The sequence below is a fragment of the Doryrhamphus excisus genome, linkage group LG5 (genome assembly GCF_037039965.1).
Source record: "Doryrhamphus excisus strain RoL-2023G ecotype Guam linkage group LG5, RoL_Dexc_Guam_v1.1, whole genome shotgun sequence".
NCBI lineage: Eukaryota > Metazoa > Chordata > Actinopteri > Syngnathiformes > Syngnathidae > Doryrhamphus > Doryrhamphus excisus.
Window position 1 is genome coordinate 3,404,226 of NC_136361.1, and position 26,453 is coordinate 3,430,678.

At 39.1% G+C, this 26,453-nt stretch overlaps 1 protein-coding gene across 5 annotated transcripts in view; it reads left to right on the plus strand.

Moving 5' to 3' along the window:
• The first annotated feature begins 312 nt into the window (after positions 1-312).
• ctnnd2a (catenin (cadherin-associated protein), delta 2a) overlaps positions 313-26,453 on the plus strand; it is a 259,425-nt gene continuing 233,284 nt past the window's right edge. For all 5 annotated transcript variants that reach the window (XM_058060561.2, XM_058060564.2, XM_058060562.2 and 2 more), the window contains exon 1: positions 313-844. The gene's annotated coding sequence lies outside the window, so the exon portion shown is untranslated. The remainder of the gene's footprint in view (positions 845-26,453) is intronic.

Genomic DNA, 26,453 nt, shown 5'->3' on the forward strand with positions numbered 1-26,453 from the left:
GAGGATTTAATTTCCTCACCTAAAATTTACTTTAAAATACATTGTAACCGAATTTGACGTTACTTTGTAGCCTTTCTGGCACTTGGAGTCAAACTGTAGCTATTTAGCACCCTCTAGTGGTGGTGTCACAAAAATGCATGCATCCCCAGAAACATTCCATAGAGGGTGCTGTTGGTCGTTTTGTCTGATTAGCACACGTGAGCCAATGGAGGGCCGACACACTGCAGGTCTTCTCTGCACCCGGCAGGTGATTTAATTAATGAGCTCTTAACCTCTAATTAATCATTTGCATCACCTGCGTTAGTGAACGGCTGAAAGGAAACCTGAATGTCGCTAGCTTGACTACCTAGCACGAAAGTAACAAGTAAACAAAACAAGTTTACAAGAAAGAAACATTCAACATGCTGTATGAAAGCTAGCCAGCAGAGGACGCTCCCCACCACATGATGGTAAAGGGCGTGCGTAATGCGCGAGCGCCCCAATGAGAAGAGCGCGTGGCAGAACGAGAGGGCAGAGCGGCTGTCTGTCTGCCTCCTTTCCGGTGCCGTCGCTCCCACAGTCGCCGCAGTGCTTCTCCGCTCTTTCCCTTGCCCTCTCACCTCCACTCCTCCCCGCTGAAGAAGGAAGCTGGTTCTCCCTTGGTTACACATCCTCCCTGCGGATGCATCAGCCTCTTTAACGCCGCCGGCAAATGCACGCTCCCCTCCCTGCAACTCTGGAAGCAGGACGCGGCGACCGGACTCGCGGTTCCCGAGCCAACTGAGCCCAGAAAAGGTGCACCGGGGACGGAAGGCGAAACGAGGAAGACGCCGGTGGCTGTGACGGTGGTCTGGATCTCATTTAGGTAAGTCATTGCATTCGTTTCTCTTGTGATGTGATGAGTGTGTGTGGGACGTGCACCGTGTCGGTTGCACGCACTTGAACATGCACATGCACGGTGGAAGCATTTTGGGTGTATTAATGTTCTCCAGCATCCAGTGTGCGTCTGGATTCATCACTTATCTGCAAAAAAGTGCTGTTGTCTGGCTGAATATAACCTTGCCGGAAGTGAAGTTGTCATGTTTTAAAGTTAGAGGGGGGGTCACAAAAGGATATGCAAGGTACTCTTATGGCATGCTTGTTATGATAAATAGACATTTTTTTGTAGTAGAGGGATTGCACTTGCAGTTTGTCAAGGGCGTGCAATACATCCTGCTGATGAGGTGCAGGTATTGGAGGATGAGTGGGGGTGGGGGGGGGTATGCACTGCATGTCAGCACTTTGACAGCAGAGTGATGGACAATGTCATCATGCAGAAGAGGGAGGGTCTTGATTGTACGCACCAAGGTCTCACTGCATGGCATTGACCCCCCCCCCCACCCCCCCTGTCTTGTCGTGTTGGGGTTGAGAAAGACGCTTGCGGGTTCTTTGGTGGTTCCTCCCAAGTGAGGGTGCGGATGCACGAGTGCCGTTCGTGTCAAGCACGTCAAGAGCCAAGGTTGCAAAAGTAGTACAGTGGAGGTCAAACACGGAACATTTCAGCCCTGTTATGTAAAATAATATAAGTAGTTACTACACTGACAGATATGCATAACTGACTTATGTGTAAAAAGAAGTATTAAAAACCATTAAGATGCTCTAAATGCTAATTTAGAGACTCTAAAAGGCTTGTTCACGTTTGTTTTGGTATGCTTCGGTTTTTGACAGAAATCCTGTTTTATTGTACAATATTGCACATAACAAACTAAAATGAATGGTGTCATACCATAGAATGCAGTGCCCAATTAAAGCTGACTGATAAATAACCTGCCATGGGGCCAAAAAACTTGCGAGTGCCAGCAGTTTGGAAAATATTGCCAATTATTGCCAATAAGGCTTCATTAAAGCTAGAAATTATTGTTTTATGCATTTAGAAAATCCATAAAATGTATTTTTGTGTGCCCTTAATTGCATTTACTTTACTTTTTGTTTTCTATTTGCTGTTCTGGAAGTGAAAGCTTTCATTTTTAGATGTGTAGTGAAGCCTTTTTTTTATATACCCGGAACTTAAAAACTGAGATTGACTGCCTCTTTTGTCTAAAGTAAAGTGATGGATACAAGATTCTGCCCTCCCTTATTTAGTGCCCATAATCAGCCTCTATAGAGCTTAACAATTCATTTTAAGATGTGTAGCAAAGCCTTTTTAGCTCTTTTTTTCCCCTTCATCACCTGGAGCTTTAAAGTTAATTGTATCGTATTTAATAAGTGAAGGAAACAAGTGAGGAGATGCAACATTTGGTGCCAATCGACAGCATCTCGGAAGCTCCAGGACTCATTTTGAGATGTGTAGTGAAGCCTAACAAGTTTTTTTTTCTCCAAAACTGATTGTTTACTTCCATGAAAGGTGAAGCAAGCAAGTGAGATAGATGAGATATTTCCGCCATTTTGTGCCCGTAGTCTCCCAGGAGCTCCAGGATTCATTTTAAGATGTGTAGCAAAGCCTTTTTAGCTCTTTTTTCACCCTTCATCACCTGGAACTTTAAAGTTCATTGTTTCTTGTTTAATAAGTGAAGGAAACAAGTGAGGAGATGCAACATTTGGTGCCAATCAACAGCATCTGGGAAGAGCCAGGACTCATTTTGAGATGTGTAGTGAAGCCTGACATGTTTCCCCCCCCCAAAACTGATTGTTTACTTCCATGAAAGGTGAAGCAAGCAAGCGAGATAGATGAGATATTTCCGCCATTTTGTGCCCATAGTCTCCCAGGAGTTCTAGGATTCATTTTAAGATGTGTAGCAAAGCCTTTTTAGCTTTTTTTTGCCCCTTCATCACCTGGAACTACAAAGTTCATTGTCTCTTGTTTAATAAGTGAAGGAAACAAGTGAGGAGATGCAACATTTGGTGCCAATCAACAGCATCTCGGAAGCTCCAGGACTCATTTTGAGATGTGTAGTGAAGCCTGACATGTTTTTTTCCCCCCCAAAACTGATTGTTTACTTCCATGAAAGGTGAAGCAAGCAAGTGAGATAGATGAGATATTTCCGCCATTTTGTGCCCATAGTCTCCCAGGAGCTCCAGGATTCATTTTAAGATGTGTAGCAAAGCCTTAAAAAAAAACATAAAGCATATTTTTGTGTTTACGTTATGTATTTGAGTGCATGAATTACGGCTCGTGCCGTGTTTCTTTATTTTGCCGCCAGACGAGCTTCCTGTCTGTCCGGCGTTGGTCTCTGATGTGCGTGCGAATCCTCGTCCTTCAACGCGGACACAGCTTTCGCTAATTCACACACCGGCGCCGGGCTAATGGCTAATCACTATGCAGCAGCGGCACAACACAGCAGTCTTTATAGTGTCGGAGTTGGAGACGAAGAGTGGGGGCGAGGGGGAGCAAAGGGGGACAAAGCTAGCCGCCGGTGCCTATTGATCGGTCGGAGGGTGGGTGTGAGGGGGGGGGTGATGCTGTTGGCTGGCGTCCACAAGGATGGAGTGCTGACGACAGTCCAAAGATGAGCGGGGGCCCCGGCAGAGTAATGCTGATGACAAGGGAGGAGTTTGCATCAATAGTTAGTCCGCCTGGAGCGATTTACTCTTTTTGCTTTTTCAATCCATCAGTGGGAAGCGGGGCGGGGCTTCTTTTCAGCCAATTTTTCATGAACCTGTCAGACCTGGCGCCGAAATGACCTTTTCCTTTTCTTTCCGCTTTGATTTCTTTTCTTCTTCCTGGGAATTATCGGAAAAGTAAGACGACACACTGAGCCGACTCGGCGAGTGCTGTGCTATGATTAAGCTTGACCTTTGACGTCCCACCATCAGGATGTTCTACTTTTGTATGTAGTACTTGATATCGGCTCGGGTCCACTTCCTCTTCACGTACGTAGAAGCGGTGAAATGTCAAGCCCGTCGTTCTGACGCTCCTCGATGCTAGTTTGTAATTGACAGTCTTAGTCGTGGTACTCGTGTTTTTACATCACATGGCGTGATTAGCATATAAATGACACCCCCTTAGCCCGCTTTGGTTAGCTTACGGTATGTGAGAGGCGTTTACTTGTCATGTTTACACGTCGGGGTGTTAGTCGGCGGCTGTGTGATGCTCGACTTCCAGCACCAACCCATAAACGGTAACTCAAAAATATAACTAGAAGAATATCAGCAAAGTAGGTAGAACAATATTATCAACCATAACTGCAAGCATGGTTGGCATATTGGACACACAGTCAGGAGATCGGGATGACCCGGGTTCGAATCTCCGCTGTCCATACGTCGGTATGAATGTGAGTGTGTGGTTGTTTGTCTATATCTGCCCTGTCATTGCCTGGGATAGGCTCCAGCATACCCTAATGAGGATAAGCGGCATAGAAGATGCAAGGAACTCCAAGAATATCAGCAGTAAATATTGCTAAAAGAGTATCAGCAAATGTAGCTAGAAGATTGTCGGTTAAAAATACTAGTAGACGATTCGTGAGCGTAACTAGAATACCAGCAGGATTAGCTAGCATAGCAGCCAACATAACCATGATAGTATCAGCAGACATAGCCAAAAGAATATCTGCAAACATAGCCAAAGGAGTATTAGCAAACATAACCAGGAGAGTATCAGCAAACATAGCTAGAATAATATCAGAAAACATAGCCAAAAGAATATCAGCAAAGGAGCTGGAAGAATATCAGCAAACATAACCAGGAGAATATCAACAAAAATAGCTAGAATAATATGAGAATGTAGCCAAAAGAGTATCAGCAAATGTAGCTAAAATAATATCAGAAAACATAGCCAAAAGAATATTAGCAAAGTAGCGAGAAGAATATCAGCAAACATGGCCAAAAGAGTATCAGCAAACATAACCAGGAGAATATCAACAAAAATAGCTAGAATAATATAAGAGAACATAGCCAAAAGAATATCAGCAAATGTAGCTATAAGAATATCAGCAAACATAGCTACAATTATATCAGAGAACGTAGCCAAAAGAGTACCAGCAAATGTAGCTAAAATAATATAAAAAACATAGCCAAAAAATATCAGCAAAAGTAGCTACAAGAATATCAGCAAACATAGCTAGAATAATATCAGAGAACTTAGCCAAAAGAATATCAGCAAAGTAGCTAGAAGAATATCAGCAAACGTAACTAGGAAAATATCAGCAAACATAGCTAAAATAATATCAGAAAACATAGCCAAAAGAATATTAGCAAAGTCGCAAGAAGACTATCAGCAAACATGGCCAAAAGAGTATCAGCAAACATAGCTAGAATAATATAAGAGAACGTAGCCAAAATAATATCAGCAATGTAGCTAAAAGAATATCAGCAACGTAGCTAAAAGAATATCAGCAACGTAGCTAAAAGAATATCAGCAAACATAGCTAGAATTATATCAGAGAACGTAGCCAAAAGAATATCAGCAAAGTAGCTAGAAGAATATCAGCAAACGTAACTAGGAGAATATCAGCAAACATAGCTAAAATGATATCAGAAAACATAGCCAAAAGAATATTAGCAAAGTCGCAAGAAGACTATCAGCAAACATGGCCAAAAGAGTATCAGCAAACATAGCTAGAATAATATAAGAGAACGCAGCTAAAAGAATATCAGCAACGTAGCTAAAAGAATATCAGCAATGTAGCTAAAAGAATATCAGCAAACATAGCTAAAAGAATATCAGCAAACATAGCTAGAATTATATCAGAACGTAGCCAAAAGAGTATCAGCAAATGTATCTAAAATAATATCAGAAAACATAGCCAAAAGAATATCAGCAAAAGTAGCTAAAAGAATATTAGCAAACATGGCTAGAATTATATCAGAGAACGTAGCCAAAAGAATATCAGCAAAGTAGCTAGAAGAATATCAGCAAACGTAACTAGGAAAATATCAGCAAACATAGCTAAAATAATATCAGAAAACATAGCCAAAAGAATATTAGCAAAGTAGCAAGAAGACTATCAGCAAACATGGCCAAAAGAGTATCAGCAAACATAGCTAGAATAATATAAGAGAACGTAGCCAAAATAATATCAGCAACGTAGCTAAAAGAATATCAGCAACGTAGCTAAAAGAATATCAGCAACGTAGCTAAAAGAATATCAGCAAACATAGCTAGAATTATATCAGAGAACGTAGCCAAAAGAATATCAGCAAAGTAGCTCAAAGAATATCAGCAAACGTAACTAGGAGAATATCAGCAAACATAGCTAAAATGATATCAGAAAACATAGCCAAAAGAATATTAGCAAAGTCGCAAGAAGACTATCAGCAAACATGGCCAAAAGAGTATCAGCAAACATAGCTAGAATAATATAAGAGAACGCAGCTAAAAGAATATCAGCAACGTAGCTAAAAGAATATCAGCAACGTAGCTAAAAGAATATCAGCAATGTAGCTACAAGAATATCAGCAAACATAGCTAAAAGAATATCAGCAAACATAGCTAGAATTATATCAGGGAACGTAGCCAAAAGAGTATCAGCAAATGTATCTAAAATAATATCAGAAAACATAGCCAAAAGAATATCAGCAAAAGTAGCTAAAAGAATATTAGCAAACATGGCTAGAATTATATCAGAGAACGTAGCCAAAAGAATATCAGCAAAGTAGCTAGAAGAATATCAGCAAACATAGCTAAAATGATATCAGAAAACATAGCCAAAAGAATATTAGCAAAGTAGCAAGAAGACTATCAGCAAACATGGCCAAAATAGTATCAGCAAACATAGCTAGAATAATATAAGAGAACGTAGCCAAAGGAATATCAGCAATGTAGCTAAAAGAATATCAGCAACATAGCTAAAAGAATATCAGCAAACATAGCTAAAAGAATATCAGCAAACATAGCTAGAATAATATCAGAGAACATAGCCAAAAGAATATCAGCAAAGTAGCAAGAAGACTATCAGCAAACATGGCCAAAAGAGTATCAGCAAATGTATCTAAAATAATATCAGAAAACATAGCCAAAAGAATATCAGCAAAAGTAGCTAAAAGAATATTAGCAAACATGGCTAGAATAATATCAGAGAACTTAGCCAAAAGAATATCAGCAAATATAGCTATAAAAATATCAGCAAACATGTCTAGAATAATATGAGAGAACGTAGCCAAAAGAGTATCAGCAAAGTAGCTAGCAGAACGTCAGCAAACGATTAGCAAGCATAACTGGAATACCAGCAGGATTGTCTTAGAATTAGATTAGATTAGCTATCAAGCTAATAATGTCAAACATGGCTAGAACAATATCAGAAAATGTCGCCAAAAGAATATCAGCAAATAGCAAACAGAACTATTATTATTATTTTAGCATATTTAGCTATCATATTTTCCCTCCACTTGAGCGGCGTTGCCGTTAAGCAGGAAAGAGAGGGGACATATTTGGATGAAACGCTCTTCTTATCTCCCTCTCGTTGTCGGAGATGTCACGGCTGGACCACAGTTGAGTGACACGGGCTGCGTACTTGCCTGCTGCTTTGATTGCATTTTGACGGACACATGGGAGGTGTTGACAGCCCCCATCTGCTCGTCAATCATTCACTGTGGACTAGCGTTAGCTAAAAAAGAAACACACACAAATTATTCCAAGATTAAAATACACGTTAAGCTCCATTAAACGTGTAGCATTGCTCTTCTTTCCTTTCATTGTGCGGTTCGGCATCCAACATGGCCGTCCTACGGGGCCGCGTTATAAATTAAGCCACTAATGTGTGATAATTAGCGTTAGCTTAGCAATTGCTGATCTCAGCATGCCGTGTTGTGATGAGTTGCCTGGTTTGAGTCCGAGGCCTTGATTACACCGGTGTCCCTGAATGCGTCACCGCTAGCAAGGATGTCGGCTGGTCACGGACCTTGTGGGGCGGGGGGGGGGTGCGTTGCGTGTGTCAGAATGATTGGGGCAAAAATAGAATGCACCATTTGGGGTAACAATATTTAATTTTAATTTATTGGCAAAATTACGTTTTTATTGTCATCACTGTTTATATTATTTATTTGTTGCACTTCTTACAATTATTGGTTTCATTTAATGTTATTTATTTTCCACATTTGTATTTTTTGTGTGATTTTTCTTTTTTCATTTGTGTTTTTAACATGATTATTTCTATTACTAAAATTAGATATTAACTTGTTAAAAATTATTATTTTTTAATCTGTATTTATTTTTTGGGGGGGAATCCAACTTTTTTACTTAATTTGAACTATTTTTCATATTCTTTCCCAGCTGTAATTTTTTCTATTTATTATTTTTTTACATTATTTTATCTATATTTAATATTAATATTTATTATGTATTAAAATAAATGGAATGTCCTTAAAATTGTTTAGTTAAAAATCTTATTTTTACTATTTTTCTAAAATTTATTTTAAAATAAATTATTATAATATATATAATTATAATATAATATAATAATCATAATATAATATATAATAATTTATTGTAAAATTTTCCTATAATAATATAATATAATATAATAATCATAATATAATTATATAATAATTTATTTTAACATTTTCCCAATACTCTTAATATTATTAATTTTATTATTAATATATATATGTATTATTAAAATAAATGTAATGTCATTAAAAATTGTTTAGTTCAAAATCTTATTTTTAAAAAATTTATTTTTTCTAAAATTTATTTTAAAATAAATTATCGTTATAATATAATAATAATATAAAATAATAATATAATATAATATATATAATAATTTATTATTTTTTTTTTTTCCTATTACTCCTCTGTATTGTGAAGTGAAACCAAATGTTTATAATTATGGTTGACATTGGCGGATAACTGCAGTGCATCATTCTAAAATAGCCTTGTTATCCCCATTTTTTTTCTGGCCGGGAATCGAACCCATTCCCTCTTCCAAGAAACCCCTCTCGGTATAAACATCCTCCATTTTTTAAAGGTGTTTTTTCCCAGTACTATACAGTCCAGTACTATGGAAGTATTTGTGTTTACTTATCACCTGTAGGAGGTGTTGCAACAGGAGTGGAACCTCACCATCTGCTGACCTTCTCCTTTCACCTTCAAACTTTACACTTTGCATTGTGGGTAACGTCCAGACAGGATGGATGAGTGGCGTTTTTTTGGTGTAAAGGCAACAAATCATGTGTCATGTTTCCTTTTTGAGCTTTTTTCATCTCCCCCAGTTGCCAATGCATCACGCTCCTTTTGTGGCTTATCCGGGAGGGGGGGGTGCTTTTCCATGGATGCCACCAGAGTGGAATTTAATGGGAGTAGCGTTCGGGAAAAAAAGTAGCCATGTGTCGGCGTTGGAAGGGTTCCAGGAGGCTGGCAATACGAGTCTACGTTTGAATCCCTCGCTTCTCGTTCTCTCCCTCCGTCCTCCTCTAATGAACTCTCTCCGCAGATGGGACTCCCTCCGTTATTCCGTCCCGAGAAAAAGAAAGATGGCGATAAAAGGAGGAGAGGAAGTAGAAATGGGGAATATGTGAAGTGGCAAAACAGCGTGAAGGTACACGGGGTTAAGGATGCAGGTGAGACGGGAGGGAATTCACAGGAAGGGGTAAGTGGCGAAAATGATGGGGGAGATGGAGTGTAAAGTGAAAGACAGCGGAAGCGGAGGGGTGGGGGGGGGGGGTTAAAATGGAGCCTGCGAGGTGTAGAAAGCAGCAACCGTCAACGGAATGTGTGGGAAGCATGCAGACAGCTGCATCGTGTTGCATTTCAGGCACGCCGTCTCCGCCGACGACGGGGGAAGGATGTCTGTCGGTATCCCGGCCGTGATGTCACATCTGGACGTCACTCAAGCTGCTTGCTGTGTTGCATTTAATCACCGGCTCGGCTGGGACGTGTGCCAGAGTCGGCTTGGCATGTGGGGGGGGCCCCCGTACGGCCTGTTGTTGGCGCTTTATCCTCACTCGTATGCGTCCTTTTACACTCGGGACCAGAATGAAGCCATGCCATTATGGAAAAAGTTCAACTATGACATGCTAATGTTTTATTTTAATTTCATGGGTTGTGGTAATCATTATTTTATTGTTTTTTAATTATTTTTTATTTTATTATTTTATTATTTTATTTTATTATTTTATTATTTTATTATTTTATTTTATTATTTTATTATTTTATTATTTTATTATTTTATTATTTTATTATTATTTTATTATTTTATTATTATTTTATTATTTTATTTTATTATTTTATTTTATTATTTTATTTCATTATTTTGTTATTATTTTTAATTTATCTTATTATTTTAATATTTTAATATTATTTTAATATTATTTTATTATTTTATGATTTTATTATTTTATAATGTTATTTTTTTATTTTATTTTATTTTATCATTTTATTATTTTATAATTATTTTAATATTTTTTGAATTATTTTATTATTTTATTATTTTATTATTTTATTATTTTATTATTTTATTATTTTATTATTTTATTATTTTATTAAAATAAATTCACAATTCATTCATTTCATTAATTTATTTTATTAATAAATATTTTTAATTGTCATTTTACATTGTAGCTACAGTATGAAATTAAACTAGTATTTTTGTTATTTTTAAAATACTAATAATTTGCTTGAGCCACTGTGAAGAAAATGACATCCAATTCTTTTTTTAATTTTTTAATAACACCTGGAAAAATTAATTTATTATAATTGTATATAATCATATAATAAATCAATAACAAAAATACATATTTAATGTATCTTTGAATGTTCTCAACTCCTATATACTCCATATCAGTGTTGTATTGAGCAGATTAATTTTTTTTAAATTAACATTTCCAAATTCTAATATTTTAAAAAATATATTTCATGCTTTTTTATAATTTATGTAATTATTTATATATTATATAATATATTTAATATGTATGATATAAGTAATTATATCTAATAAATTAATAATAAATGTAAAACTAATAACATTTTTTTAATTAATTAATTTCTCAATGTTGTGGACTCCTGTTTCCACCGCTTCAACACGGCACCCTCCTCCAACCTTTGTTTGTCGTCCGCCATGGCGGCGTCGGGGAGCGAAAAAGCGTGTGTGTGAAACATCATTGGGGGGGCTGCGGCGAGGGGTGCTTTTTTATGAGCTTATTTATTTATTGATGCCGGTTGAGGCGGGGGGAGGGGGGTGGGGGAGCTCCGGCCAGTCTCGGCTCTCCTGCTGTCCGCGTTGTTTGATTTGATTTTCCCCGAGCTAACAAAAAGGCGTCTCTGTGCGCCACATGCTCAAATTCGCCAATTTAGCGTTTAACTCAGGATGTCAACGCAACTGTTTGTTTATTTTTTGCATTCATAATATTCAACACGGAGGCGATGTGGTTCTCCTGTTCAAGGGGGACTGCATGGAGACGACGATACCGATGCCAGTCGTGTTGTATTGTGATGCCGTTGGTGGGCCATGAATTATAGATGACCACCATTGGAGGAGGAAAGCTTTGCTTCTTGCTTCTTCTTATTTTTGCACAGCCGTGCGGTGGATGCTGAGGAATTGAAGCTTTTCCCGGGGTAAATTACAAGAACCCTCTTCAAGTCAAATCCCTCTTCATTGAGCGCACCTCGAGTCGTTTCATTTTCCACTCGTGTGATGCGCAACACGCCTCGTACAAAGAAGTTCAACTTAATATAATAATATCTTTTGTTTCTGAGAGAACAGAATTATGAAAGGAGTTTATCATTTATCGTGGTTAATTGGTTGGGATACAATTGAATGCATCCCATAATCACTCCCCAGTTCCGCATGTCCAAAAGGAGTAGGAAGAAGCAAAGCTTATTAAATCCTACCCCTCCATTTGGTACTTTTACAATCAGTAACGGTTACATTTGTTCACTTCCTGCTTTCCATAATACAGTTTTTTTTTTTTTTTAGACAACTGGGATAGGCTCCAGCACCCCTGCGACCCTTGTATGGATAAGCGGTAGAAAATGAATGAATTTTTATTTTTATTTTATTATGGGTTTATTATTTTATTATTATTTTTCTATTTATTTATTATTATTTTTATTTATTTTTTTATTTTTATTTTATTTTTTGTCATGTACCGAAGTACAAGGTGATACATGAAATGTTTTTGTCGTTTAAGCATAAACAAAAAACAGTTTTTAAATATTATTAGAGACCCCAACACGTGAAATAACACCCCTAAAGTCACCTTTACACGGCTATTACCCAATATAATTTACATACTATGACAAATAAGATAGAAAATTGATAGCATGTTAGCATTGGAAGAGTTTCTTCCTGTTTGTTTTTTTTAACAGTACTTCCTGCGGTGACTATTGTCACATCAGTGCTACATTACTGACACCTAGTGACCAGTGTAGAGTACTACATTTTCCATGTCTTTGAGTGCCTTATATTTTAGATATTTTTCTGCGTGTTTGTGTCTGACAGCAGCTCCTGTTGAAGTACATTGTGAGTACCACAAACGGGAGTCTAAACTGGCCACTAGGTGTCAGCAACGTGACATTAATGAGACAATAGCCACCACAGGAAGTACATACGTTGTCGTAGGTGTCATATTTTCTATAATAGGAGTGTAAAAATGACTGTAGGGGTGCTATTTCATGCCTGGAGAGCTCCAATAATGCTACAAATACATTACCTGCAATAATATCACCCTACAGGTGCAATTCTGCATTCATTTAGCATCCAAATAAAGTGCAGATAGCTACTTAGCATGATAGCAATCTTTTGTTTATTGCAGTTAATTGGTTCCAAATCCAACTAAGTACAATTTAAACATGAAATAACATCCCATGATTTGTTATATTAGACATAAATAAGACATAACATAGACTCACATGTTGGATTTTTTTGACAGCGTACTTCCTGCGGTGCCTATTGTGTTATCAATGTAACATTACTGACACCTAGTGACCGGTGTTGGATACCATTTTTTTTTGTTTTTGGTGATCTTTTGGTCCCTCGCCACCACCGCCACCGCCACCGCCACCAACAAGTGTGTTATTGTTAGCGATCCTTGCTATTTGGGCCATTAGACCGGCGTTCAAATCCGTGCTGACAACTTGTTTTCCGCCATTTCCTCCCTAATAGACAACATTCGGTGAAAGTCTTGGCAACTTGTGATATATTTTTTTTTTGTGTGTGTGCAAAAGCAAAAGGCTGCCGTCACTCATTTGGCATCAACGCCGCCCGCTAAATTGTATTTCATGTCGCCTCTTCATTGCGTGTGATATGGCCTGCGTGGCGGTAATAAAATAAGTCCCGACTTGGCGCCACCCGGTTGCCGCAACAACCGGCGTGCACATCGGTTTCACTCATCTCCATCTCGTGCGGATGTATAATTCATCACGTAATAACAACTCTGTTGATATGTGCATAGCATTTAACGCTCATGAATTTTAAAGGGCGACAACGTCCCTTTTGTTTTTTAAGGAAGAAACATGTTGGCACCAACAAAAGGCTCAAAGTGACCATCTGGTATTTAATTAGCGATGTTATTTAGTTTTTTTTTTTGGCGACTATTCGGAAGTGCGTTTTGCTAATTAAAGAGATTGGGTTCAAATTGCAAGACGCCGGCTTGCGTTCGAGGCCAGAAATGATGCGGCGGCGGCGGCGGCAAGATTCACGCCACGCTGTTGCGTCGCCCAATTAGACCCACAAAGTGTCGCTTTTAGAGCGCCAGACGAGAAAAAAAAGCGAGAATGTCTTTTAAGAGACGTACGCGATATCCGTCTTACTCGGCTTCTCGTTTTTTTGGCTTTGTTTTGCCGCGGTTGCCATAGAAACAAGATGGCCGAAGTGTTTATTTTATTGACTTTGTAGTCGTACGGATGTCCGTGTGCCAACCGCTCTCCGTTTGGAATTTCGTTATGCAGATTCGGTTTCGATGTGGCTTTGCTCCATGCTGTTGACAGTGACATGGCACTGGAAATATAACGGAAATATATTGGAAATATAATATAAGAAAATATAAATATATGAAAATAACTCCACATGCAGCAGTCATATGGCGTCCAAACCTACTTCCTGTTACTGGAATCCACTTTCCACTCCCACGCAATGATGTCACGGAGCTTGTGGATTCCCCACTCTGCGTCACAATGTCAGAATCTGTGTTTCTTCTCAATGAACCGCGGCTCCCCAGTGCTGGCAGCACTCGTACGGTGTACTTATATGTGTTGTTTATGTATTATTTATAATAATAATTCATTATTATTATAGCCACTGCCGCCGCTGTCTTATTGATTGTGTCTACTATATTGGTTAATACGAGTTTACAGGTGACTATAGGGGTGCTATTTCACATCTAGAGAGCTCTAAAAATTTTCTTTTGAAGGTCGTAACCGATGAAAATGTACACAAATTGGAAACACCAAGTCGCTAATGGCGGCGTTGAGTCATTTTCATTAGCTGGTTAAGCTAGCGGCGCTAGCTAAACACCATTAGCTACCATATAAGAAATCTTATTTACTGTTTTGTGTGTGTGTGTGTGTGTGTGTGAGGGGCCGAGTGTGTCGACTATATTGGTTAATACGAGTGTACAGGTGACTATAGGGGTGCTATTTCACATCCAGAGAGCTCTAAAAAAATTTTTTAGAAGGTCGTAACAGGTTTTTTTCTGCTCCTAGCTTGAAAATATTGCACAGAATCCTAGTCCCTGTGTTTAAATATAAGATATTTGAAAATGTACACAAATTGGATCACGACGGTTAAGAAACACCAAGTCGCTAATGGCGGCGTTGAGTCATTTTCATTGGCTAGTTAAGTTAGCGGCGCGAGTTATGAAGGAAAAAACACCATTAGCTACCATATAAGAAATCTTATTTACTGTTTGGTTAATACGAGTGTACAGGTGACTATAGGGGTGCTATTTCACATCTAGAGAGCTCTAAAAATTTTCTTTTGAAGGTCGTAACCGATGAAAATGTACACAAATTGGAAACACCAAGTCGCTAATGGCGGCGTTGAGTCATTTTCATTGGCTAGTTAAGTTAGCGGCGCGAGTTATGAAGGAAAAAACACCATTAGCTACCATATAAGAAATCTTATTTACTGTTTGGTTAATACGAGTGTACAGGTGACTATAGGGGTGCTATTTCACATCTAGAGAGCTCTAAAAATTTTCTTTTGAAGGTCGTAACCGATGAAAATGTACACAAATTGGAAACACCAAGTCGCTAATGGCGGCGTTGAGTCATTTTCATTAGCTGGTTAAGCTAGCGGCGCTAGCTAAACACCATTAGCTACCATATAAGAAATCTTATTTACTGTTTTGTGTGTGTGTGTGTGTGTGAGGGGCCGAGTGTGTCGACTATATTGGTTAATACGAGTGTACAGGTGACTATAGGGGTGCTATTTCACATCCAGAGAGCTCAAAAAAATTTCTTTAGAAGGTCGTAACAGGTTTTTTTCTGCTCCTAGCTTGAAAATATTGCACAGAATCCTAGTCCCTGTGTTTAAATATAAGATATTTGAAAATGTACACAAATTGGATCACGACAGTTAAGAAACACCAAGTCGCTAATGGCGGCGTTGAGTCATTTTCATTGGCTAGTTAAGTTAGCGGCGCGAGTTATGAAGGAAAAAACACCATTAGCTACCATATAAGAAATCTTATTTACTGTTTGGTTAATACGAGTGTACAGGTGACTATAGGGGTGCTATTTCACATCTAGAGAGCTCTAAAAATTTTCTTTTGAAGGTCGTAACCGATGAAAATGTACACAAATTGGAAACACCAAGTCGCTAATGGCGGCGTTGAGTCATTTTCATTAGCTGGTTAAGCTAGCGGCGCTAGCTAAACACCATTAGCTACCATATAAGAAATCTTATTTACTGTTTTGTGTGTGTGTGTGTGTGTGTGTGTGTGAGGGGCCGAGTGTGTCGACTATATTGGTTAATACGAGTGTACAGGTGACTATAGGGGTGCTATTTCACATCCGGAGAGCTCTAAAAAAAATTTTTAGAAGGTCGTAACAGGTTTTTTTCTGCTCCTAGCTTGAAAATATTGCACAGAATCCTAGTCCCTGTGTTTAAATATAAGATATTTGAAAATGTACACAAATTGGATCACGACGGTTAAGAAACACCAAGTCGCTAATGGCGGCGTTGAGTCATTTTCATTGGCTAGTTAAGTTAGCGGCGCGAGTTATGAAGGAAAAAACACCATTAGCTACCATATAAGAAATCTTATTTACTGTTTGGTTAATACGAGTGTACAGGTGACTATAGGGGTGCTATTTCACATCTAGAGAGCTCTAAAAATTTTTTTTACAAAGTTGTAACAGGTTTTTATGCTCCTAGCTTGAAATTTTTGCACGGAATCCTAGTCCCAAGTCCCCACGCCAAGTCACTAATGGCGGTTTTGAGTCATTTTCATTGGCTAGTTAAGTTAGCGGTGCTAGTTGTGAAGGAAAAAAACACCATTAGCTACCATATAAGAAATCTGATTTCCTGTTTTGTGTGTGAGGGGACGAGACAATGAAGGTCAGACTCATATGCCCAGACACCCATGGCTACAGTATTTGAATCAGGTGCTAAGCATGTGGAGGACTTAGCGAGTCCTCATTGTGTCTACTATATTGGTTAATACGAGTGCACAGGTGACTATAGGGGTGCTATTTCACATCTAGAGAGCTCTAAAAAAATTCTTTAGAAGGTCGTAACAGGTTTTTTTTTTTTTGCTACTAGCTTGAAAATTTTGTACAGAATCCTAGTCCCAAGTCGCTAATGACGACGTTGAGTCATTTTCATTGGCTAGTTAAGTTAGCGGCGCTAGTTGTGAAGGAAAAAAAACAGACGTGCTGAATCTTCAAGCTTATTTTGATTTGAGAACCAGGAAGTCTTCGGATGCCGTCAAGCGTTTCAGAGCATTACATCATTTCCCTGTGTGTGTGTGTGGGGGGGGGGGGGGGGGACACTGCAGCACGCTTGTTTTGAAGGAAGTCCGACACTTTTAGGACTTGAATGTGATTTGCGTGGACAAGCGTGTAACTTGACTCGCATGTAATGAAATCACCAGCGCCTATTAGCTTTTCTGGTTGTACAATGAAGGGAATGATGGTACTGACACAGCGGGGGGGGGGGGGGTGAGTCCACTCACATCACCCCCCCCCCTCCCCACCCTTGTTGTCTTGTCTTTGTTAGGCTCACTGCAGCGTAATCAACGGGTCAGTCAGGCCACCGTGGAAGTCCGGTTGTAGTAGTTGTACTACCATGGTAACTACTTGTGCAAGGTTACTCCAGTTGCCATGACGACGCGGATCACTCGCTCAATGCTATAAGCGGCCGGCAGGCATTGATTGTGATCGATAACGGCTTCCCGCTCTGAAGTTGCAAACAATTCTTTTTCAGATTTGGTGCCACCAAGGCGGAGCGACGGAGATCTAATTAACGTCGGCCTGCAGAGGAGAGGGGGGGGGGGCAGGGGGGCGGGGGGACGCACGCTGATCTCCCGCTTTTTAAAGCACGCTGACCTCTCCAAGGGGACATTTGAAATGCTAATTTTACAGCGCCGACCCGTCACACGTAAGTGGCGAGGGGATGACAGGAAGCGTGCGCTCGTACTGTACAGCGATGACCCGTGAGCTTCGTCACGCTTGAATTCTCCGAGGCGGCGCCCCCCCCCCCCCCCCTAGTTGGTCAAAGCCCAATCAATAATTATTAATTGCTAGCGTGCCAGCGTTAGCCTGCAAACACAAGGTTAATGAGTCGCCTTTAAATCCACGGTGGCGTAAATTGGACGACACGACAAGCCGCAAATCATCAGGCGAGTTTCACTCGGCTCAACGGTGCCTCCGCTGGTTGCAGTTGAGTAGTACACTCTATTTAGCCCCCATTGCTTCGCCTAATTAAGTTGGAGCATACAAATCCTATTTGACTTTCCAAGTTTTTAACATTATTAGAGACCTCTAGACATGAAATAACACCCCTATAGTCACCTTTATACTGCTATTATTGTTTTCATTGGTCAATTCTTATGCTACAGAGACTAGAGATGGCCGCTAGCTAGCAGGCTAGCCTCAAATGTATTTCTTCCAAATGTAAGAGGCCAACAACCACTTCCACACTTAATGGGAGGATAATTTTTTTAGTGTAGTCTCGTTTACTATATTGGCTAATAGGACCGTAAAGGTGACCATAGGGGTGTTAGGTCATGTTTGGAGGGCTCTAATAATGTTAAGAATGCTAAATTTTTTTTGATATATAGGAATTGAGTCTGAATATTATTAATAGAACAATATCATATTACTGGTTAGAGCACATTGCTCAATTCTTATGCTACAGGGACTAAAGATGGCCACTAGCTAGCAGGCTAACCGGTTGGCCTCAAATGTATTTCTTCCAAATGTAAGAGGCCAACATTGTACCACTTCCACACTTAATGGGAGGATCATTTTTTTAGTCTAGTCTAGTTTACTATATTGGCTAATAGGACCATAAAGGTGACCATAGGGGTGTTAGGTCATGTTTGGAGGGCTCTAATAATGTTAAGAATGCTAAAATTTTTTTGATATATAGGAATTGAGGCTGAATATTATTAATAGAACAATATCATATTATTGGTTAGAGCACATTGCTCAATTCTTATGCTACAGGGACTAAAGATGGCCACGAGCTAGCAGGCTAACCGGTTGGCCTCAAATGTATTTCTTCCAAATGTAAGAGGCCAACATTGTACCACTTCCACACTTAATGGGAGGATCATTTTTTTAGTCTAGTCTAGTTTACTATATTGGCTAATAGGACCATAAAGGTGACCATAGGGGTGTTAGGTCATGTTTGGAGGGCTCTAATAATGTTAAGAATGCTAAAATTTTTTTGATATATAGGAATTGAGGCTGAATATTATTAATAGAACAATATCATATTATTGGTTAGAGCACATTGCTCAATTCTTATGCTACAGGGACTAAAGATGGCCACGAGCTAGCAGGCTAACCGGTTGGCCTCAAATGTATTTCTTCCAAATGTAAGAGGCCAACAATGTACCACTTCCACACTTAATGGAAGGATCATTTTTTTTTAGTCTAGTCTAGTTTACTATATTGGCTAATAGGACCATAAAGGTGACCATAGGGGTGTTAGGTCATGTTTGGAGGGCTCTAATAATGTTAAGAATGCTAACATTTTTTTGATATATAGGAATTGAGGCTGAATATTATTAATAGAACAATATCATATTATTGGTTAGAGTACATTGCTCAATTCTTATGCTACAGGGACTAAAGATGGCCATGAGCTAGCAGGCTAACCAGTTAGCCTCAAATGTATTTCTTCCAAATGTAAGAGGCCAACATTGTACCACTTCCACACTTAATGGGAGGATCATTTTTTTTAGTCTGGTCTAGTTTACTATATTGGCTAATAGGACCGTAAAGGTGACTATAGGGGTGTTAGGTCATGTTTGGAGGGCTCTAATAATGTTAAGAATGCTCAAAAAATATTTGAAATATAAGAAGTACTTGGTACAACAAATGTAAAGTTGAGGCTGAATCAAGTCAATCGACTTGATTTTCTCTCACCATCGTACCCCCCTGCCACCCTCCCCCATGAAAAAAAACGAAAAGATGGGTACAGAAATATGCCAGTTAATGATCAACGCTTCTCTAGAAAGCGAATAGTTAGTTTGAATTCCGGAGCAAGGAGGCCTCCAGTGGGCTGGAGCTGCGGAATTAGCTGAGAAAATCTGCTTGAAGACGCCCCCCCCCCTCACCCCCCCACCCCACCATGGCTGTAGCATCCACGGGCGTGAGATCTATCTCATGAAATCTTGTTAGTGGAGCTGCGAGCCCCCGTGTGCAATGCATATGTTAAATGATCTCGTTGAGTTTACCTGCAATATATTAAGACCACACGGGAATAGTGACCCCCCCCCCCGTTGACTTTTTCTTTTTTTTCTTCCTTTTTATTAAGCCTTAAGCCTCCAATAACCAAAGCAACGCTTTACGGTTCGTCTTTGCTTCCTCTCTATCTGTCAGTCCCATACCTCCACGACTGGGGAAAGGGGGGGGGGGGGGTCAGCGTCAAGCTAGGAAGCTTTACAACTCGCCGAGGTCCCATATGCCTCTTGTGGTAATAGCCTCGACTAAGAACCTCATCACCCCCCTGAGAAACTAAGATAGACACGGAGAGAAAATCCACAATTGCGGCGGCTGAATGAGATGTACAGCGCCGCGGGAGAGTGGTTGGCGCGAGGCTGCGCTGATGACCATAGAATATCAGTCTGTACAGCACTAAAGCTAACAGCACTAAATTCAGCACGCAGCAACTTAACACTCAAAACATGTCCCAGTATCACTTAACAATGGATAGTTTTCCTATAAGGCATCTTGTTGGAGTAACACGTTCATTGGAGTGCTGCAATGATGTCAGCCACCCTCTTGGATATCAGTCTGTACAGCACTAAAGCTAACTGCACTAAATTCATCACACAGCAATTTAACACCCAAAACATGTCCCAGTATTACTTAAAAATGCCAAGTTTTCCTATAAGGTATCATGTTTGAGTAACGCATTAATTGGAATGCTGCAATGATGTCAGCCACCCTCTGGGATATCAGTCTGTACAGCACTAAAGCTAACAGCACTAAATTCATCACACAGTAATTTAACACTCAAAACATGTCTCAGTGTTACTTAAAAATGGAAAGTTTTCCTATCAGGTATTGTGTTTAAGTAACACAATAATTGGAATGCTGCAATGATGTCAGCCACCCTCTGGGATATCAGTCTGTACAGCACTAAAGCTAACAGCACTAAATTCATCACGCAGCAATTTAACACTCAAAACATGTCCCAGTATCACTTAAAGATAGAAAGTTTTCCTATAAGGTATTGTGTTTGAGTAACGCATTAATTGGAGCACTGCAATGATGTCAGCCACCCTCTGGGATTTTTTTTTCTTGGATATCAGTCTGTACAGCACTAAAGCTAACAGCACTAAATTCATCATGCAGCAATTTAACGCTCAAAACATGTCCCAGTATCACTTAAAAATGGAAAGTTTTCTTAAGGCATTGTGTTGGAGTAACACGTTCATTGGAGTGCTGCAATGATGTCAGCCACCCTCTGGGATATCAGTCTGTACAGCACTAAAGCTAACAGCACTAAATTCATCACGCAGCAATTTAACACTCAAAACATGTCCCAGTATCACTTAAAGATAGAAAGTTTTCCTATAAGGTATTGTGTTTGAGTAACGCATTAATTGGAGCACTGCAATGATGTCAGCCACCCTCTGGAATTTTTTTTTCTTGGATATCAGTCTGTACAGCACTAAAGCTAACAGCACTAAATTCATCATGCAGCAATTTAACACTCAAAACATGTCCCAGTATCACTTAAAGATAGAAAGTTTTCCTATAAGGTATTGTGTTTGAGTAACGCATTAATTGGAGCACTGCAATGATGTCAGCCACCCTCTGGGATTTTTTTTCTTGGATATCAGTCTGTACAGCACTAAATTCATCATGCAGCAATTTAACGCTCAAAACATGTCCCAGTATCACTTAAAAATGGAAAGTTTTCTTAAGGCATTGTGTTGGAGTAACACGTTCATTGGAGTGCTGCAATGATGTCAGCCACCCTCTGGGATATCAGTCTGTACAGCACTAAAGCTAACAGCACTAAATTCATCACGCAGCAATTTAACACTCAAAACATGTCCCAGTATCACTTAAAAATGGAAAGTTTGAGTAACGCGTTCATTGGAGTGCTGCAATGATGTCAGCCACCCTCTGGGATTTTTTTTCTGGGATATCAGTCTGTACAGCACTAAAGCTAACAGCACTAAATTCATCACACAGCAATTTGACACGCAAAACTTGTCTGTGTTACTTAAAAATGGAAAGTTTTCTTACAAGGCATTGTGTTTGAGTAAACACGTTCATTGGAGTGCTGCAATGATGTCAGCCACCCTCTGGGATTTTTTTGCTTTGGGTCCCTCTGATGGACAGATGCAGCATTGCAGTACCATACATCATTATCTATGCTTTCGACAGTACGCTCTTAACAATTAAATGTTTTTCTCAAATGAAATGCATTATAACTCGTATTGGTACATGTTTGCATATTTCTTAGGTATATTTGCAAGTGTGTGTGTGTATGTAACGTCCCAGAATGCTGCTTTACAAAGCATGTGGAAGAAGTTCGGACCCCCGCGTCAAGCCCGATAGTCGAGTCATTTCTTATCTCAAAATCGGGGCTCGGCTAGGCTAGGCTAGGCTAAACCTCGCCTCTTTCATCCGCGTCTTTGTTTTTAATTAGAACTTGTTGCGTCTTCGTCTGTCATTCCCATCAGACAGTCGCATTGTGCATCTGACGTTGCACGTTTTCAGGCATCTGCTCGCGCGCACAAACACACATGTTGTCTACCCGACGAGCGAAACCGTCTCGCCATCTGCCCCCCCCCGAGGCCTTTTGGCTTGTTCGAGAAGGGACACAGCTCTATTGTTTTGCCTGTGATTCAGTTATTACACGGAGATTAACACAGTGGAAGACGCCGCTGACACCCGGGGAGGGGTTTCGGCCCCGGCGACAGGCGAGAGAGAGAGACGCTTTTATCATGTTTGCCTCCATCCCTCGCCCCCCCACCCCCCCTTTCTCCTTCTGTTTGGCTGTGCCGCCGACAGACACGTAGTACATACTTGTGCGTGTTGTTACACGTTTATTCAGGCGTTGCCAAACAAACAGTTGCAATTATGCTTCAGCAAGATACACACGGTGACTCCTGGAGGGACGTGTTCAGTGCCTGATAAGGGCGAGGGCGTTGGAACACAAATGGCGGCCCAGTGGCGGGGCGTCTTTGACATGCACACCCATTAGCTCCTTTTTTATTAGAAGCATTTGCTATGAAAGCCGATGGATGGCTGCACTTTCAAGAAACAAAGGGAACCATCGCACGGAAAGATGGAGAAGGTGACGTCATGCCGAGAGGAATAAGACCAGGGTCCCTGTGGGATCCCCCCCCCTCCCGCCCCTCCTTCGATAGATGTACGGCACCTCGGTGCGATCAAACACAGCCAGCGGGAGGATTTTGTGCTCTGAGCAGCTGGAGTAGCGTAAAAATAACATCTACACGCACACACACAGCATCCATATGTATCACGCGTTAATATTCTTTATTTAGCTACAGTACGTGACAAGAGCCAAATACGGCTTTTTGCAGTGCAAACTACTAGATAAATAATGAACATAAAGACATTCAAAACTGTTTTTTTTTTTTTACACTTTCATAGTGTAGTCAAAACAAATAGAAAGCATTAACGTGGTTTTCAAGTGCACTGCTTGGCTGCCACCAGCGGGGGCGCTGTTTGTCCTAACTAAAGAAAGTCATCATGGGGCTTTTTGTAGGAATTTGAGCGAAATCCACGCAGTCCTGCTTGATTGTACAACCCAATCTTCTCCTCAATGCGACAATGCTGTGGAAGTAGGAGCTCAGAACATTCAGACAAAAGTATTTTCATCTCATTAAAAAAGTTCCCATAGTTATATTTAAAGAATAATATTATATATATATATTTGAACACCTATTTTAGGGTTAAAAAAATTACTGTTTATTGTGAATAAAATTGTAGAATAAAATATATCAAAATAATAATTTAAAACATTTTCAACAAGTTTTATAATTAATTAAAATTTTTAATTAAAAATATTGTACATGTTGTACACTTACTTTGTAATTAATTGATTTTATAATGTATTAAATTAATAAATTATTGTTGTACACTTATTTTGTAATTGATTTTATAGTAATGTATTAAATTAAATTGTACAACCTGTACAATATTTTTTATTCATAGACGCATTAAATTTAATAAATAAATAAATTATATAAATTAATTTAATTTAATATTAATAATTAAATATTACATATTTTTTTAATTTAATACATTATTATAAATCAATTACAAAATAAGTTGCATTTTTATTTCAAAAATAAAAAAAAATAAATGAAATAAAATTTTAATTTAACATTAAAAATATTAATTTCAATTTTTAATTACAACTAAAATTTTTAATTAAATTTTGACCCTGGAAAGGGTAATTTTATTTATTTTTTTGTAACATTATGTTAATAGTACAATTTCAGTTTCAATGCACCAGTGTAGACTTGCCGCATTTAATCGCCTCAACACCTCAACAGTGTGCGTGTGCGCGTATGTGTGTCTATGACGCCAGGTGTACTTCATGCACGTATTAAATGTCAAAGTCTGGGAGGGGTGCGATGTGCGCCCATGCAGGCGTGTTCCACACGGCTTCCAGCAGGGGGGATCTTCCCCTTCCTCCTCCCTCCTCCATTTCCACCTCCACCTCCCAGGAGCTTCATACACTGGCAAACCTTGATCCACCATCCGTTGCGCCAGGATTAGTTTTTGTTTCCATTTTTGAGCGGAGTATTTGCTTGTAGTACTCACAGATGGGAAGCGTAGTGTATTATATTCCTTGTTATGTGTTTTCCCTGCAATTAGAACTAATAAGGCATTGCAAAGATGTTGTTATCACCCTCTCTGGCTTGTAAAACAAGCGCTAAGTAAAGCCCTTCAATGATGAAAACCGCAGTAGCGTGTCCACAAAGTCCTCCCGTCTCCCATTCCCGTCCCTCTTCTTTCCATTCCGGCATGTTCTATCCCGTTTCTTCTTCCATGCAGCTTGTTTAGGAGACTGACCTGTCAGTTTTGATCTCCTACTCTCCGAGTAGCTGCCCTACTTATTTAGAGGAGGCGGACAGTGACATCACATTTTGGAGGGTGAAATTGGAACGGGGACAAGGAGGGCTGTAAGCCACCTCGGTAGTTGTTCGGCGACGCATTCGGGATGTCGAGAAGTACAAATCAAAAAGAAACGGCTCCGATCATCCATTGGGGGAAGCCTTGAATGCAGCGCATTGGTTTTTTTTTTTGGAACCGCACATTGACTTAGTATTGACTTAGTATTGAGTTAGTATTTTTGATGTCAGCCGGTTCCGTGCAGTTGAGTTTTGTCGATGGAGGCTCTCCATCCTGGAGTTTTAACTTTCATTCACTTCATTTGCAGATTGGATTAAATCGAGTGCTTTGTATGCGGGAAGGCACAAGACTCCAGTGGGGAGATAACTGTTTCAGCACCAAGGACAGCTCCTGAAATAGCGCACTGTATTTGGAGCTTTTATGTTTGACGTTCATTAGCATTTATTTTGTCACGTGTTTATTATTTTTTAAAACCAGACCATTTCATTTAATTAGGATTAATTTTACATAAATTTTTACATTTTCTGGGGGGAAATTTAATATACATATAGTTTGATTTTTATATTTCTATAATTTTTATTATAATTTAATTATATATAATTATAATTTAATATACATACAGTACTAAAACAATAAAAAAATATTAAATTTGAATATTAAAGTGCACTAAGTTGATAAACACCATTAGCTACCATATAAGAAATCTTATTTACTGTTTTGTGTGTTGATTAATTTTACATAAATTTTTATATTTTCTGTGAGGAAATTTAATACACATATATAATTTAAATCCAGAACTTTTTTTTGTAGAGTAAAACAATGAAAAATATTAAATTTAAATATTAAAGTACAGCAAGTTGATAAACACCGTTAGCTACTATATAAGAAATCTTATTTACTGTTTTGTGTGTTGATTAATTTTACATAAATTTTTATATTTTCTGTGAGGAAATTTAATATGCATATATAAATTAAATCCAGAGCTTTTTTTTGAGTAAAACAATGAAAAATATTAAATTTGAATATTACAGTAAGTACAATAAGTTGATAAACACCCTAAGCTACCATATAAGAAATCTTATTTACTGTTTTTGTGTGTGTGTGTGTGAGGGCCCGAGCCAATGAAGGTCAGACTCACATGCCCAGACACCCATGGCTACAGTATTTGAATCAGGTGCTTAGCATGTGTAGGACTTAGTAATACAGAAATACTATCACACAAAACAAAACATTTTATAACTGCAATAACAAATTACCTTTTCAAGTATTTGCTATTAAATACTGTATAATGTGCGCATCCTGTATTTCTTACCCATCCTTCCATGCATGGATTCCATGCTTGAGGGTGTGCATGCATTGTTAACCCTCATGCTGTAGTAATTAGATATTTCATAATGTATAAAACCTTAGGAACGCCCTACGAACACATGAAGAAAATAATGGCATGATTTTTGCCGAAGGGTGGAAGAGGCTGTTCCTTGTATGATGTCAATAAATAATATTTGTGTTTTTCACGTCTGGTGATGTAGTCGAGATACTTTCTGTACCTGTGGTGGCACTTGTTCTTTTTCTACTTCCTCTTTGCATTCCAGTCACAATAAGTGACATTATGGGGGAACGTCCACTGGGAGGAATGTTAAGAATTTTTTTTTTGACTATGGGGGGGGGTATATTTTTGACTTTTGTCTGTGAGCGCACCAATCTAGGTCAACCTGTGCATGTGAATGTGTTTGTGTTGCACATTCCGTGGTGCCCCAGGTGGTGACAAACAATATATGCCACTCAATGTATTTTTATTTTATTTATAATAATTGTCGGACTT